At 39.8% G+C, this 18,257-nt stretch overlaps 1 protein-coding gene across 4 annotated transcripts in view; it reads left to right on the forward strand.

The window, feature by feature from the left end:
- Window positions 1-18,257, forward strand: part of PLEKHA7 (pleckstrin homology domain containing A7) — a 251,076-nt gene that overhangs the window by 47,999 nt on the left and 184,820 nt on the right. The gene's annotated exons all lie outside the window — the stretch shown is intronic.

Consider the following 18,257-nt stretch of genomic DNA (forward strand, 5'->3'; position numbering starts at 1 on the left):
TAGAAGTGGGGGGAAGTGGGTGTTTTAGATAGGAAGAATCCTGTGAACAAACATTGAAAGGCAAGGGTTATCAGAATTTGGAAGGACTCAGGCATTTATTAAGAGTCTGTTATTGCTAAAAGCTTATTTTCTCATTTGATCCTCCCAACAATGCTGGTGGTAAGTGCTGTTATGATCCCTATTTTATAGTTGGGAAAACCAAGGCAAACAGAGGTTTAGATTAGCCTAAAATCATACAGCTAGTAAGTGTCTGAGGCTGGATTTGCACTCAGATATTTCCAGCCCAGTGCTTTGCTATATGCCTGGAAATGAAAGGACCTTAAAGAGATATACTTTAGCTCAATGGTTCTCAAAGTATGGTCTAGAGAATCCTGGGGATCTTTTAGAGGGTCTACAAATTCAAAAATAGTTTTTATTTCCAATATGGTAAATGTCTATAAATATAACCCAGATAAACAAAAACGCTTTGGAGAGATCCTCAATAATTTTTAATAGGATAAAGATACTGAAAACAAAAGTTTGAGAACCACTGCTTTAGCTCAACCTTCTCACCTTCTACAGGGTAGCTATTGAAGGTCCATGGCTCACTTAGAGTTCCATGGCTAATAAGTATCTGAGGCCATTGAACTCAAGTCTGGAGGACCTGAGTTTAAATCCAATGCTTATTTTTCTCCACTGCCTCTTAGCAACTAGTTCAGATTGTCTAGATCATCAGCTAAGTATGGAGGATATGTACAAGGTAAATAGAGAGGGAGCAGTGGTGAGAATGTCCAAGACTTGGGGTTAGAGGACCTGAATGCCCTAGTCTGTTCTCAATCAATCAGCAAAAATTTATTAAACACAAACTGACCCTCGGTACTGGGGATACAAAGACTTTACATTCTCTGACACTGCTCTGTGGGATCTTAACCATAACATTAAGACTCATTAAGACTTAATTTTTTCATCTGTACATTGAGGAGAGTAAATCCTTCCCCACTCTAAATCTGCTCTTTATACTTGTTCATAGGCCCAGTAGATATAGAGTCTAGGAGTGGACTATAGACTGTCCCCCGCATGGATCATGGGGAGTGGAGAAAGGTCAGAAGCACAGAGATTGGTGATGATGGAAGGGGGAGTCTGTTAGCAGAGATGCAGAGGCCCAGGGGCCCTGTCTTTGTCAGAATTTTCCAAAAGCAGGTGAAGAGACACAGCTAATCATTTCAGAGACCAGGAAAATAAAGAGGGTCCACGTTTTAACAATGTTCTTGTGCTTTCTGTCCTACGGGTATTATTTCCCACCTTCTTGCTTCTTCAAACCAGCTCTGACCAGACATCTCCCCGCTGCTGTTATCATTATCTTCCTAGAAAACCAGATTGTTGTTTCACCATGACCTTGGATGGGGAAGCAGTGGGACCTAAGACTAGGATTCAGTTTTTTTTTCCCCAATGCCCAGCAAAGTCTCAAGTGAAAGAGTGGACTTGGGGTAAATGCTCAATGAATTTTATATTTTCTAATTTTAAAAAATATATTAAAAATTATGAACTTTAACATTTTCGACAAAGCAAAGGAAAAAAAAAGTACCAAAGCTTCAATAGTAACATGTAATCAGAGCTCTATATAATAAAAAAAAATTAATTCTTTGTATTCCTTTGCAGTCTATTCTCATAATTTGTGAATGCATAAAATTCTTTATATAGTTGCAATCAAAGCATATTCAGTTATTCTAGTGCTTCCTTTCCCCAGTTTTTACTTTGTATAAGTTTTTTCCATTATATTCCTAATTTGGTCTGCCATTCCCTTTGAAAATATAGGTTGCTTTTGCTTTTTTGCTGATTGGCTCCTATTACACAGCTGTGAAGGTTATCTTAAAGGAAAGTCTCTCTTTTTCATTTTTCTCCCTTTTTAAAGTTATATCCCCAGTAATGAGATTATTTTGTCAGTGAATTTGTCGAATTTCAGTAACTTATTTTTGGGGTCCCGCCGGGTAGCACTCTGAAAATGTTGTCCTGGTTTACATTCCCACTACTAAGAGGAGTGCCTTCTCTCTAGAACTTAGCTTTGTCATATATGTATTTTAGCCAATATGACACAATTCTTTCAGAGAAACTGAGGCATGTAGTGGCAAGAGCACAGACTTGGAGTTGAGGGAGACCTGAGTTTAAATTCTGTTTTTAACACTTTTCCTGTGTGAACAAGTATAGGTCATTCATTTTGGGGCTTTGATTTCCCCACCTGTAAAATGAAGGAAGTTGCACCAGGTGATCTGTTCCAATGCTAAAAGGGTTTAGAAAAACCTAAACAGCTATAATGGCCAGGTTTTGGTACTATTTGGTTGTTAAAATTGCTTAAAGTTGGTTGGTTGTCAAGCTTTAATAGTATAAAAAGTGCACTAAGCTTCTTGGGACACCTTGAATATGCTATGTCCTATTCCCACCTCCCCCCTCTTTTGTTATGCCCAATCATCTCATCTGTCTCTTTTCCTTTCCTTCTAAACTTTTGAAGAAACCTATACTCAATGACTCCATTTACTACCTTCTCTCTCTCCATGAATCTTCCTAATCTGATGTTAGTGTCAATCACTGTACTGAAACTGTTCTTTTTAAAACAAAACAAAAACCTTTTGTTTTTATATCACTTTTGTTTCTGAATATACCTTCTTCTCCAATCTCTTAGCCATTTCTTTTAAAAAGGAATTAAAAAAACCCCAAACGAATCAATACATAAATGGAATCTGCCCCTCCTCATCTATATCTATCTATATATAAATATATATTATTATATATAAATATATATTATATAATGGTATATTATATATAAAATATATATTATCTATCTCTAGATAGGTAAATATAAATATAAATATAGTGCTCCTTTGGTCCCCAGTCTCCATAAAGAAGGACATGTTCTCCTTTCTTTCCTGGAGCCAGGCTTTACCATTATAATGACACAGTTGCAGTTAGTTATCTCTCTAATCTTTTACATTGTCTTCCTGGTTTGTCTTTCAACCTGTGTCATTTTTTATGTCTTACCATGCTTGTCTGAATACTTCATATTCATTTTTTTCCTAGAAAGAATCAAACTTGCTTTCTTATAGATCTCTAATGATGAAAACAAAAGATACCAAAAATAATTCAAAAAACGCTTAAAATAAAGGTCACCAGTGACCTAATCACCCAATCCAATGACCTTTTCTAGTCCCCTTAGAGGCAGACAGCATAGGCTGGCCCTCCCTCAAAGAAACCTCAGCTTTAGAGAGATCATGACTCCTCTTCCTTTTATTCGATTCCCCTAATAAAGCTTGTCTTCTTTCCATCTCCTTAAGGTGACAGTTCCCCAAGGGTCTTTTGGTCCTAGATCTGACCTCCCCCTGAGTTCCAGACCCAACTTCCAAACTTCCTAGAGAACATCTTGACCTGTTTCCACAATATTTCACACTCAATATATCCCAAACAGTTTGTTCTCCCCCCACCTCCTACCTGCTCTTCCTCGGATGGTTTATTTCTGTTTTTGGCACCATCCAGTTTTCAGTGGAACCATTTAGCATTTCTGATGGTCTGCAGGAAAGAATATTGACTCTGGAATCACAAGACCAAGTTCAAATCTTGCCTCTGATTCTTACTAGCAGTGTGACTTTGGGCAAGTCATTTAACCCTTCCTTCTCCCATAGCAACAGTGACCATGACTGTGACAGTGATGTGCCAGAAATCACCAGCTTCCTTGGGGAACAGTGGAGTTGGAGTGGAATTAGTGTCTTTCCTTTCCATCTCTGGCCTCAGGTTGGTTGGTTTGGTTTTTTTTTTCCTCAATAAGGAGAAGGTTGGACAGTGTTCTATTTCTCACATTCTGTACTTCTGAGTCTTGCAAGAATTAGCTCTTAGTCACTGCCTGCTTCCTTTACCTCAGGATTCTTTAAAATGAGTTCTTATCTCATCTCAGAGAGTACCAGAGGCACCCCACCTAGTTCTGTCTGTCCTTAATCACTTTAAAAAGGATTAAAAATTTCTATTCTGTTAGAAACCCAGGGGGAAATTCCAAGGGGCTTCTAATAGTTTAAAATTTCATTGAAACTTCCAGCCAAATGGTCCCTGAAAAAAGGGAAGGATGTTTTACCATCCCAGAAGCTTTGGCATGGGACTGTGGGAAAGGAGCCATATTCTACTAGTTTTTCACGTGTGTGTGTGTGTGTGTGTGTGTGTGTGTGTGTGTGTGTGTTTTCAGTCTTTTGAACTGCCTGGGAGGCCCAATCTCTGACTTTCCTCAGCTTTTTAATTGATGACCTGTCTCTTGCACCTAGTGTCTTAACCGGCTGATCATTGGATGCTTTAGTTCTGATAATTGTTAACTTGTGACTTTTTAATGGCTTGAGTCCCTTGCCAGCTGAGAGAGGAAAGCCAAAAACTTGGGAGCTAATGTTTCTATATTTCAGGTGTCTCCTGAGGCAGTAATTGGTGAGAGAAGAGGTTCCCTTAGACTGGGAGGTTCACCTGGTTTTACACACACACACACACACACACACACACACACACACAAACACACACCCCTCACTTGTTCCTTCATTCAAGGATCGGAGAACTTACTTATGGTCTCATACAATGATATTTTGTTCATTCTTGGGAGCTTGCAGAGGCAAAGAAGGGAACCTCTATGTCACTGGATGTCTCCGGCTGACATAAAGGATTTCAGGCTTATGAGGGTCATTTATACAGATTTTAAACATACAACACTCTATCTTAGTACATGGTGATTATCTAGGGGTTGGCTAGCTTTTCCATATGGTCACAGAATTCAGAGCTGGAAGGAACTTCAGAGATTATTTGGATCAGCCACGGCTCCATTCTCCCCCCACCTTCCACTTCACAAACTCGGAGACCCCAGAGTTTGGAAAGAATGTGCTCAAGGTCATACAGTGGATAAGTAGAGGAAGCAGGAACTAATGAAGCTCAGGCCTTCCAGCTCCAAACTCGGTGTTCTTGCAATTCATATGGCATCTCGGCAACCTGGAGAGCTTCCTTGTATGCACTGATGTGGAAGCACACAGGGCAATGGGTCTAGCTCTCATTTGGAGTCTAAAGAATGGAAAGATAGACCCGAGATAAGGTGTGGTTTATGTCGCCATCACGCTAGGATGGAGTCAGTCTACAAATATTTATTTGCTTAACAGTAGAAATATCAAGACTCAGAAAAAATTGGAAATAGGAAAATTTCCTCATTTCTCTCTCCCCGTCTCTCCCCTTACACACATAACCCAAGATCTCTTTCTTTCTTTCTTTCTTTCTTTCTTTCTTTCTTTCTTTCTTTCTTTCTTTCTTTCTTTCTTTCTTTCTTTCTTTCTTTTTTTTTTTTTTTTTTTGAAAAACATGACAGAAATGGAAAAAAAAATAGATTATGAAGTTTTAAATGATGGATAAAATCTTTACTACAGGTTATGTAAATATTGTTTCCCAAGCTTCCTTCTCTCTCTCTCTCTCTCTCTCTCTCTCTCTCTCTCTCTCTCTCTCTCTCTCTCTCACACACACACACACACACACACACACACTCTATGAAAGTTCTATGATTGGAAAAATACATACAGCTAACTAGAATAGTCACTTAATCTGCCCAGATAATACAATTTGTTATGCATTTCTTGTTACATGACCCAGATACTAGTAGCCTTTTCAAGAAAGAAAGACAACAAAGTGTCTAACATCTTCCTCAGAAGAGCACTTTGGGGATTGATAGGTCATGTATTAAATTACTCCCATTTTACAGAGGAGGAAATTGAAGTTTGATGAATTATGAGGTTAAGTGAATTTACTAAAGTCTCACAGCTATTAAATGGCAGAGACAGGATTCTATCCAGGACTTGTTCAAAATTCCATGTTCTTTCCATTAAGTTCATTTTCACATAAAAGTACAAAAGAATGACTTAAAACAGGAAGAATTTTATTATCAGTAATTTTTGTGCAGCCCTGAAGACAATCATGGTGTTTAAAAATGACTTCAATGTAGCTGAATTCAGGGTCCTTTGGTCCAGAACTACAGGCTGGGAACTTGTTTAGTCCCTCCCTTCTGCACACAGCTTGGGAGTGAGGCTTTTGCAGAATGAGGCCCTCTGGCCTTCCCCACTCCCCTGTCATGTACATGGTCACCCTTCTGTTTTCCATAACACAAGGAAGAAATTGGTCCGGTGGTGCTGGGAAACCCTCTCACCAAAGCAGGAGAGGGTAGTAGAACTTATCGTAAAATAGGCAAGGATTTTCTGAATTTCTCGAAGAGCCAGAAACTGCTCATAGAGACAGCTTAGTAAAGGAGACCAATTAGTTGGAGTTCTGTGTGATAAAAGTTGTATTAGATGAATCTAGAGCCTTCCTTCCTTCCTTCCTTCCTTCCTTCCTTCCTTCCTTCCTTCCTTCCTTCCTTCCTTCCTTCCTTCCTTCCTTCCTTCCTTCCTTCCTTCCTTCCTTCCTTCCTCCCTTTCTCTCTCTCTCTCTTTCTCTTTCTTTTTTTCTTTCTTTGGCAGTTGCGGTAAAGTGACTTGCCCAGGGTCACACAGCTAGGAAGCTTCTTTCCTTTTCTAAATGAAATCTTTCTGTTTGATATTGTGAAAGGACAACAAGTCCTGAAAATGTAGAACTTTTCCTTCTTGGTGGTTTCTTCAGTTCTGAAGGTTTACCTGCTTCTCATTAATTGCTAGAAACTCAAATCTAATTGCTTAAAGTTCAAAAGCTGATAGCCGTATTTATAACACAATCTAACAATACTTAAATCTAATTTTAGTGAGTAAATTTGCATATATTGCCTAAATACATTTAAAGTTGAACATGCTAAATAGGCTAATTTTATGAACCAATCAAATTAGACAGCAACCAGTGAGCCAGGCATCGTGCCAAGTGCTGTGGATACAAAAACAAAAAACAAAAATAAACAGATATAGGCTCTGTCTTCAAGAAGCTTATATTGTATTGATAGAAGGGGTGCATATAATATATGTATGTTATGTTATGCTATGTCATTTATGCATTGGTTTACATATTTATCGTATATAAAAATATATAAATATGTATACATATATATAACATGTATATGTAGGTATGAATATATATATATATATTCACACACACATATATATATATACACACATTATTCATTTTTGTATACTTAAAATTAGCTTTAACAAAGGAATTTTAGATGGTAAAGGACATTCTAGAAGGCATGGATATTTTTCAACTTTTCTTCAAATTCTGTGTCTTGAAAATGTGATTTTTGACTTAGCTTTAAAATTTTTAAAAAGTTGGTGTGTTTGATAATTGCTTATTTTGTGCCTAACCCTGCTGTGGATGCTAGGACAGGATGTATGAGAAGTAGTAGACTTGCTCCCTCTGTACGTACATGAATGTACACACACATACACAGAGTGTAAAACAGTCTGATCACAGTCAGGTTTGTAACTCTAAAGAGGATCTAAGATAGTTGTGAGTCAAATGAAATATTTGTAATATGCTTAAAGGCACAGAGCCCAGCACACAGTAAGTGCTTAATAAATGCTTGTTCTCCTTTTCTTCCCCCTTTTTTGGGAGGGGGAGTTGTGTTGCATCTCTAGAGCAGGATGATCTGGCCGCTGTCCAGGAGAGGCAGCTGCATAAGTCCCCAGTGGGTAGGGAGAGGATTGGTCGCTCCCTATTTCTTTACCCTGCAGTGATAATGGAGCAAGTGCAAATCCTGGCTCTGCTATTTTTACTGTGCAACCAGGGCTAAGGTCATTTAAGGAACCTCTCTGAGCTTCTTGCCTCCTTTCTTAAATGAAGGGGTTGGATTTAAACTTTCTGGAGGCAGAGAATATTTTAATTTTTGTATCCTCAGCCCCAAACACCACCTGGCATTTTTAGTGTTCGGGTGTTCAGTCAGGTCCCCGTGGACCATCCTGACAAAGATACTGGTTTGCCATTTCTTTCTCTGGATTGTGGCAAACAGAGGCAAAGTGACGAGGTCATATAGCTAATAAAAATTTGAGCTTAAATCTGAACTCATCTTTCTGACTCCATACTATGTGGTGAGACATCCAGCTGCCTGGCATATAGTGGGTGCTTAATAAATGCTTATAGAATTGAAGTGAGATTATGGATTCAATTATGGATTTTCTTCCAGAGACCTGTGAAAAGTGGACCCATTTCTTAGCTCTCTGATTGGGTTTGGATGCCCGAGGCTAGCTGAAAGAAGAGGAATTGTGAAGATATCTGGGAGAAGTTGCTTTGAAGCCAGGGAGTCTGGTTACATGAGGGTCTTTGGAGGGTCTTGCCAGCATTCAGAGCTGTAGGGGCTCTTAGGCCTGGAATCTACAGACATTTCTCAGTGGATGTCGGGTGTAGGGTGGGGCTGTAAAATTTAGATACAAGAAATAATTTTTTTTCTTTTGCAAACCCAAAATACAAAGAAGCGCTTCAGAAAGGGTGGGCAGGAGCCGCCCTCTTAGAGGGCCGAATAAATTGGGCTCCTTGGGGGTGGGGCTGACCCCAGATGACTTGCCCTCTTTTTGGAATCCTGGCAGCAATCAGAAGCAGAAGGGCTTGGAAGGGATTGCCCTTGGTCTCCAGGGAGGGCAAACTGAAGTGTCCCAGCAAATCTTGTTCATCCAGACCCAGGCTCCAGCCCAGTCAGAGCAGGTGACACACAGGAGGAGGTCAGTACGAACACGTTCTCACCACTGAGTAGCCTTTGGGTGGGTGCTGTTGAGAGAAATAACATTAGGAACTGTGTGTGTGTGTGTGTGTGTGTGTGTGTGTGTGTGTGTGTGTGTCCGTGTCCTGGGTCTAGAGATATTTCGCTGTGTAACAAGACAGAGAATAGGTTTTTCCTGGTTTTTGTACATCAGAGTAGAAAAGGATGTGTCTGGGGGAGGGTTTGGAGCTCCCCAAAATTCATAAAATTGCTTACTTGCCTCTGAGGGCTGTGAAGGGTGTGTATGGATAAGCCCCCCATCCATCATCAGAAACCATTTTCCCTAATCCCCAGTGAGCATCCTCTACTGCTTATTTCCTATAGCTGATAGAAGGAGAGTTTGGAAGGTTTTACTGTACCCTGATGTTATTCATCAGATTTAGGAAGCATTTGCCTAGATGTCCAGTGACAAGAACCTGGACTTTGACCTAGGGTCAGGTCACGCAGCCAATGTCTGAGGATGGATTTGAACTCGGGAAGATGAGTATTACTGACTCCAGCCTTTGCCACCCAGCTGCCCCTAAATCATTCATATCTTTCTGTCTCAGTTCTGTCAATTATAAAATGGGAATCTGGACTCCATATCTCCAAAGCCCCAGCCAGCTCTAAGTCACAGATTACCAGGTTTCTTTTTTAATATTATATATATTACATTTTAAATTTCAAGAACTTAATTCAGGAACAGCAGGATTGGTGGGAAGGCAGAATTCATAAAGATTCTGCAGAATAAGGTTTGTTGGCTCTGGGAGTTTATCTCTGACAATCCCTGATTAGAATTTCTGTGGTTGCTTGTTTTGGGGAGGGCAGAGGAAAGATCATGGCAGGCTGCTGGGGAAATCCCATTTTCATAGAAAGTCTAGCTTTGTATGCTGAGTGAAATGAGCAGGACCAGGAGATCATTATATACTTCAACAACAATACTAGATGATGACCAGTTCTGATGGATCAGGCCATCCTCAGCAACGAGATCAACCAAATCATTTCTAATGGAGCAGTAATGAACTGAACTAGCTATACCCAGAAAAAGAACTCTGGGAGAGGACTAAAAACCATTACATTGAATTCCCAATCCCTATATTTATGCACACCTGCATCTTTGATTTCCTTCACAAGCTAATTGTACAATATTTCAGAGTCTGATTCTTTTTGTACAGCAAAATAATGTTTTGGTCATGTATACTTATTGTGTATCTAAGTTATATTTTAATATATTTAACATCTACTGGTCATCCTGCCATTTAGGGGAGGGGGTGGGGGGGGGTAAGAGGTGAAAAATTGGAACAAGAGGTTTGGCAATTGTTAATGCTGTAAAGTTACCCATGTATATCCTGTAAATAAAAGGCTATTAAATTAAAAAAAAAAAAAAAAAAAAAGGCCCAAAAAAAAAAAAAAAAGTCTAGCTTTGTTACTGGTCCAGGCTGCCTCAGTCCAAGCCAGAAAAGTGAGGTTCATGGTGGGTTGTGCTGCTAATATTTAGCCATTAGCTTGAAGAATAAGGTAAATTTCAAAACTAGCACATCGCATGAGCTCCCCGGCACCTCTGTAGTCTCTCTGAATGTTGGGTGAGCAATTTTGCGTGGGGTTGGGCAACATTTGAGGGGGACTGGCTGAAAGAGGGACATTCCAAGGGGTGTTGAGAAGGGAACAGTGGTATTTTCAGTGTTTACTCATTCCCCTAACCCTGAAACAGAGCGAGAGTATTAACAACATAGATAAATCAAGAAATTAGGATACCATGCTTTGAAGAGAGATTGAAAGGAGCTAAGGATTCTAAGAGGAGGAGCTGAGAAGGGAGAGCATCCCAGGTATGTCCAATAACTTAGAAGGATCAGTGGGTAGAGTGCAGGGGTGCAGTCAGGAGAACCTGAGTTCAGGTTTAATTCCTGACTTTTCTTAGCTGTGTGATCCTAGGGAAGTCACTTAATCTCTCTTTGCCTGTTTCCTCATCTGTAAAATGGGGGCAATAATGCACCCACCTCCAAGGGTTGTTGTGAGGATCAACTGAGATAATTGCAAAGTGCTCTGCCTGGCACATAGCACTGTATAAATGTTAGCTATTTACTAGTCCATGCTAAGATATGGAAATGTGCTTCTCTACATTATGGACTGGGCTTCTTTGAGCCACATTTGTTTGCTTTTCCCATCCGATCTTGCTGCTCCTCCATCCTTCATCTCCTTTCGTTCTTCTCTTGCTCTAAGGATCATTCTAATGAATCTTCTCTGTACCTTCTCCCAGCCCAAGACTTATTACTCATGGTGCTGGGGCAGGATTAGGGGGTGCCCATGATCTCACTTTGGGGTACTCAGTCATGGACTATTAGAAGGTAGTTTCAGAAATCCAGAGCCAGAAAAAACTTCAAAAGTCATCTTTTCCAGGTTATAGCTGATAAAAACGCCTTCCATAACATAACTGATAGTCATCAATCTTGAGAACTTTGAATAAGATAATAATAATAATAAACATATAGTGCCATTAGGTTTGCCTAATACTTATTTTATTTTATGCAAAAATAGCTTACAACATTCACCTTTAAAAAAAAAATTTTTTTTTTGACAACATTCGCTTTTGCAAAACCTTGTGTTCCAAATTTTTCTTTTTTTCCTCTCTGCTTTCCCCTCCCCACTACGGCAAGCAATCTGATATAGGTTAAACGTGTTGCCTAATGCTTTTGCAAATATTATCTTGTTGGATTCTCACATTCATTCTGGGAGGTTGGTCCTTTTATTCTTGTTTTATAGATGAGGGAACTAAGGCAGACAATGCGTGGTGAAATGACTTGCCCACGATCATTCAACTAGTAGTGTCTGAAGCCAGATTTAAAGGTCAGACTTCTTGATCTTGCTACCTCTAGGTAGGCTGTCTGTCACCTTCTTAGGCTTGGATACCACACCTGTCTTAATGTAGCTTTTTGTCTCCCGTTTCACACTTTTCACTCTTTGAGTTTACATCCCCTAAAATTCCTTGTCTTTTTCAGGTGAGCTGCTGTCTGGCTGCGCCTTCCTTCCCCATGTCATTTGAGTTGTGATGGTTGATTTTTTTTTTTTTTCAAAAACATGTGTGAGACTTTATATTTATCCCCATTAAATTTCAGCCCATTAGATTTGTCAAAAATGTCAAGATCACTTTGGAACCTGACTTTTTTATCCGCTGTTGCCATACCTACGAACTATGTTCTCTGCATATTTGATGATTGTGCCTTCTATGCTTTCATCTAAGTCATTGAGAAAAATATCAAACCTTATGGGGCCAAGTGCAGGTCCCCAGAGTACTTCCCTGGAGGTTTCTTTCCAAGAGGACATAGGATCATTAAATTCTTTTTGGGTCATGATTCACTGTGAATTTTCTTATTTTACGGGGTAGAAACTGATCCCTAAAAGATGGTTTAAGGTTTCATAGCTGAGACCCAAATTCCTCTCCTCTTTCTTCTCTGTCTCTGAATAAATATAAAATATTATATATGTATATTTCATTTAAGAAATATAGGATATTATATATATATATATATATATTTAGAGAAAGAGGGATAGTAGGTAGCTATTTCTACCATTTGTGTTTATACATATATGTATATATGTACACATATACATCTATCTGTCCTTTTTTGCTTTAGGAAGATACCTTTTTAATTTGAAAAAGACTTTTCAGAGCCAGACATGGTGCTTATAGTCTTTGCTACTGAGCAGGCTGAGGCTGGGGGAATCATCGGAGCTGAGGAGTTCTGAATTGTAGTTGAGCTAAAATTGATTGAGGGTCAAGACATAAGTCTGGGACCCTTATGGAGAGCCCTTGGGGAGAGATGTGCCTTCTGGCTGCCTAGAGAGGAGTAAGCTAGCCATGGTTGAAAATTGCAGGTCAGAGGTTCTGGGTTCTTCAAGGGTCAAGTCCAAGAATGACTTCCATTCTTTTAGCATGAGACTGGGGAAAAAAAAGCAAATAAACTAATAACTCAACTTTCCACATGGTAGTAGCTGTACTATTACTATTTGTGAATTGAGAAAATACACAATAATTTAAAAAAAAGACTACAAAGAGTGATATGTGTAAGTAAATTTGATCTTAATCACAGAAGCAGCTATATAGAGTTGAAAAATAGTAATATTTTTATGTTGGAGATATTTATTCAGTTTATAGAAGATATATATTGTTAATTACTTATTCTACTGAGACATCCTGCATTTTTTAAATTAGAACAAAATAAACCCCAACCTCACAGTATTTAGTGGGCAGATCGATTTGGGGGCCATGATCAATAATTCTGCAGACCCCTAAGGGTTCCACTGATTGAGGAACCACCTAACTGCATCTGAGGACACCTTTTGTCCCTTCTCTCCACCCTCCAGGTTGGGAGGTTTATCCAAGGAGTTCCCTCTGAGCATCAGCAGGCAGAGGAGGATTAGTAGAGTTTATTTTCACAGTGTGTTTCTCTTCCTTTCAACCTCCTGCCCAGATGTGATCTCAAACACAATCTACTTTTTTTTCCTACTTTCTGGCTTCTGTGGTTAGTGACCTGGGCGGTTGACTTTCCATGCCAATTGTTTTCTCCAGGGGGGCCAGACTCCAGGACGATATACTTTCCTTTATGAGAATGGGAGTGGGGGAAAAGGGGAGACCTTTTTGTAAAACAGGCAGCTGGGATTCTTTCTCTCTGGATTTCAGTTTCTTCATTTTTAAAATGAGAAGGTTGGACTCAATGGCCTCATACCCTCAATCCTAGTATCCTCTTTCTAGGCTTTTCAGGGAATGGAATTATAAATAAGGTTTCTCTTCTCTCTCAGACCAATGAATGCCCTGATTAGTTCATTTAGCTTACTCACATCCTGGAAAAAAAGCAGTTCTAGGAGCAATTACAGGAGAGGATGCTGGGAGATTAGGGTTTGACTTTGGGGACCAGCCAGAGCCAAGGAAATTTGGTTGTCAGGATGCTATGAAACTGACCTGTCATTTCACAGATTTATAATTTCATAAATGGAAACTTGGAAGGGATTCCAGGGGCCATTAAAGTCCAGTTCCCTCTTTTTACAGATGAGGAAAGTGAGATTCAGATGTGTTCAGTCAGTCAGTTGATAAACATTTATTAAGTGCCTATTGTGTGCCAGACAGTGTGATAAATAAATCTTACAGCTAATAAGTGTCTGGGGAAAATTCGAATTCTGATCTTTCTGATTCCAAATCAAGAATAGCTTGCTCTAGAGTACCCATAATGGATGACTATATCCTGTTTCTGGTGGTACCTTCGAGGCAGTGGGACATCTCCACAGCCTTCCAAGAGCACACTAAAAAGGTATATCATGGTTATTCTGCCTATCCCCAGGAGAAAGAAAGGCTTAACCACAGTGGTATCCAGGTGCAAGGTGGCTTACCACTTTGAATTGTCTCATTCATTCATTCATTGGCCAAACATGGATTAAATGCTGACTGTGTGCAGAACGCAATACTAGGTGCTGGGAGATAGAAGATTTGAATAAGACTGTCTCTGATCTCTTGGAGCTTTCAGGAAAAACAGAATGTCATAGGATGAAAGATCTAGAAAGTGATGAGAGATTTAGATTGTAGTACACATTTTACAGATGGGGAAACTGAGAACTAGAGCAAATGAGTTGTTCCAGAGGACTAAATAGCATATCTATTATTCATACTCAGGTACCTTTGCTCCAAATCTTTCTAGCTGTCCTAGGGCCTTTTTTTTTCTTTTTTGAACCAGGGCTGAGTCAAGAATCTTTAATTTGAAATCCTGTTTCAGACACCAGCTGGGTGGTCCTGAGCAAATCACTTAGCTTCTCTCAGATGGAATGTTTCCTTTTCTAAAATGGGGATAATAGCATCTTCCTCATGGGGTTGTGTGTTAAGCTTTTCAAGGATTAAAGTTTTATAGAAATATTCATTATCAATGTACCTTACTGTCCCTTTCTGTTACAGCCTATTCTTCCCAGGAGATTCAGCAGCTCCCTTTTCTAAGTATAGCTTCTAAATCATCAGTTTTCTGAAGAGGAATGGAAACGGAAGAAGGATGGCTGAATGGCATCTTTCAGTCTCTCAAGGTAGAGACTTTGTGACCCTGAGCAAGTCACTCAATTTCTGTCTGCCTCAGTTTCCTCCTCTGTAAAGTGGCAATAATAGCAGCACCTATTTCCCAGGGTTATTTAGAGAATTAGATAGTTTCATTAGATGATGAAATAATATCTCTAAAGTGCTTAGCACAGAGCCTGGCACAAAGTAGCTGCTTAATAAATGCTTGCTTGCTTGTTTGTTTTCTTTAGCCAAAAGTTCCGCATTCAAGTCCCATTTTTGCCAGCTAATTTGTTTTTCCTGGGCATTTGGCTTTCATCCTGTGTAAAATGAGCATCCCGATATTCACCGTCTCCAAGGTTCCTTCTGGATACAACAATATGAAGAAACTGGGGAAATTAAGCAGTATTTATTTGAGATGAACAATACCCTTCAACAGGAAACACCCAAAGGCTCCTCTGGCTGAGATGGTTTTGTTCCTCTCTCCCCCCTCCTTCCCTCTTCTCTAATAGTTTCCTACTGAGTAGGCTGTGTCTGTTCCTCAGTCCAAATTCCCTAAAGGAAGCTGCTGTCCTTTGTCCTGCTAAGCCCGTGGAGTGGAGCTTTGGGTGGGGAGATAGAGGCTGGTGTGCAGAGGGGGCTTGTTGGAACAAAACGAGGCTGAATGTGGGATGGACTGTGGGAAGGATTCCTGCTCCTGACCAGGCAGAATTTGGGACAAATGACCCTAAGCCTCTAGGAGTGGGCAGTTGTTCTAGAATAAAATAAAGTCCTGCTTTAGGCATTGCTGTAGATGCTTTTGTACTTCACTTTCCCTGTCTTTGTCTGGAGGGAAATATGCCCTTGCTCTCCCTTTCTTAGATCTTCAGGAATAGGAGAGCTTTTATCCAGAAGGGCTAGAAATGCTTTTTTCTCTTCTTTTGGCCATGTCAGTCCTGTGAGGATAAATTTTACATGATAGCCAGCCACAAGCTAGATGACCACTTGCCTGGAATATCGCAGAAGGAACCTTTGGTCATATATGGCTTTGGTTTATACATAGATAATCTCTCAGGGGCTCTTCCAACTCTTCTAGGTCCTGAATAGAAGACAGATGGTGATTTTGTCCTTGGAAAGTATATCCCCGTAACGAATGACGGTGCTTCTGAGGCACTTGAAAGGGAAAAAAAATTAACCTTATGTGAATTATAGGGAAATGATTAGGAATTATTAATATTAAAATGATTAGGAATCATGGTTGTCAGATATTGTTATTTTCCTTGATATGCTACCTCAAATCTGCTAAACTGAGAGAAAAGGTATATATGTGTGTATGTGTGTGTGTGTGTGTGTGTAGGAGAGAGACTTCCATGGCATCATGATATTGTAGAAAGAGACCTGTGAGATCTAGGTTGTTCAGCTAACCAGCTAAGTGACAATTTGGGAATTTTACTTAGACTTCCGGAGCCTCAGTTTCTCTTCTGAAGATTGGACTATTACGCTCCCTCCAGCTTTGGTGTTTAGTGAGTTCTCCATGTCAGAAGCTGTGAGTTGAGTCATGGCATAATTGCTTCCTGTTATCCAGAATCATTGCTCAGAGGCTAACTCTCACTTTTCCCGAAGTGCCTCTCCCTGTCTTCTCATTCCTTGGCTTCTCTGCTCTATCCTTCCTCCTCCTCTATATCTCTCTTTCACTCTCACCATGGAACCTTGTGCTATTGTCAGTAGATTTCTTGTTACCCTCCATTTCTCCATCTAATGCTGTTCCTCTTTGATTCTATTCAACGGGCACTTACTAAACACCTATGGGGCAGGTGCTGGGCCAGGTATTGCAGATAAGCCAAAAAAAATGAAAATTCCTGTTCTCAAGGAACTTATGTCCTCTGGGATAGATACAACATATACAGGAATAATTACAGTGAAAGGTAAGGAAAGGTGGAAAGGGGAAATCAGGGAAGGTTTCATGGAGGAGGTATCTCTGGAGTTAAATCTTTGAGAAAGATGAGGGTTTGAGATTCAGAAAAGAGAAGGGAAGGTATTCTGGGGTAGGGAACAGCATGTACAAATGTGAAGGCAGGAAATGAAGTATGATGTTAGGAGAATCTTGCCATCTTTCATACTCAAACGAGGAAGAGTTGGCCCTGTCTAACTCCCCAGGCCGTTTCTTGGGTGCTCCTAACTTCACATCTTTTCTTCCTCTGAAGTCCAGCCCACCTGACTGCTGCTTTTAATCAGGGACTTAGTCTCCCACCTTCTTTAGAGTCTTTCTATTGCCCCACCCCCTGCTATTAGTTGCAATTTTAATATTCACTTTGAAGGCTTGTATAAAAATAATAATTAATGGTCCACAATTAGGCAACAATAGCTGACATTTATGGAATAATTGGAGGTTTGCAAAGGACTTTATTTATTTATTTGATTTTCACAACAACCCTAGAAGGAAGATGCTGTAGATACCATTATATCCCCATTTTATGGATGATGAAACTGAAACTAAGGTTAATGACTTCTTCAGGATATTACAGCTCAGATCAGAGCCCAGGTTTTCTAATAGCAAGATATTTTCCCACGTAATAAGATAAAATGTTTGGGACTTGAACATAGGTCGCCATAGTAGGTCTCTTAAGTTCCATTGATTTTGAGCATGTGAAAGAACAATTCAATTTCAACCTGCTTGGCCCTGGAGGGCAGCCTAAAGAGCAAAGGGCAGGAATATCAAGAAGTCGAATTTGAGTTTGCCTGTCAAGTAAAAGGCTTCCAAAAACTAGGATTAGTGAGGTGATTGGAGTTCTTTTTGTAGAATTTACTTAATGAAGCCTCAGTGACCACTTAGTGCACCAAAGAGTGATACACAATGTCTGCCATGTTTTCTCCTTGGCTTGGAAAGTTCTGAATTTTCACTGAGCAGAGCTTAAGCCAAAGACTGCCAGCCCATTGGGTGGAGGTTGTGGAAGTCAGGAGGGTCTGCACACAGATGGAGGTGCTCAGGTTTGCTGAAGGAACGACTCCTTCCCAATACCTCTGGAGAACAATGGTTCTCAAACTTTTATTCTCAGTTATCTTTATTTTATTAAAATTTTTTGAGGAGCTGTTCAAAGAGTTTTTATGTGGGTTATATTTATAGATATTTACCATATTAGAAATAAAAACTTATATTTGAATTTGTAGACCTTCCAAAAGGGTTTCAGAGACCTCCCCCAGAACTCTCTAGCCCACACTTTGAGAACCACAGCAAGTCTAGACCACTGTGGGCTTCTGCAGGTTTGACTCAGAATGGAAAGTGTTCCTGCTCCAGAACAGGAAATACACCTGTCAAGAATTGTTTTCCTTCTTGGGGGTGTTAATTAAGACAGATTAGATTTCAACTGAGTGAGCCTTTTGTTCATAATCCTTCCTAATCAAAGCAGTTTCAACATTACAGTGCTTTCAGTGAGCTAATTCACCATCATTAGGTTGATTTGTTACAATTTTGATTTGTGCTTATATCCCCATCATTATGTATGATGCTGTCCCTTCCTGTTTTTTCCAACTTTGGTTGATGACCCAGTAGGTGTCCCTCCCACACCTCTCCCATGCTTGGATAAAGAAGGA

This window comes from Sarcophilus harrisii, chromosome 6 (genome assembly GCF_902635505.1).
Source record: "Sarcophilus harrisii chromosome 6, mSarHar1.11, whole genome shotgun sequence".
NCBI classification, from domain to species: Eukaryota; Metazoa; Chordata; class Mammalia; order Dasyuromorphia; family Dasyuridae; genus Sarcophilus; species Sarcophilus harrisii.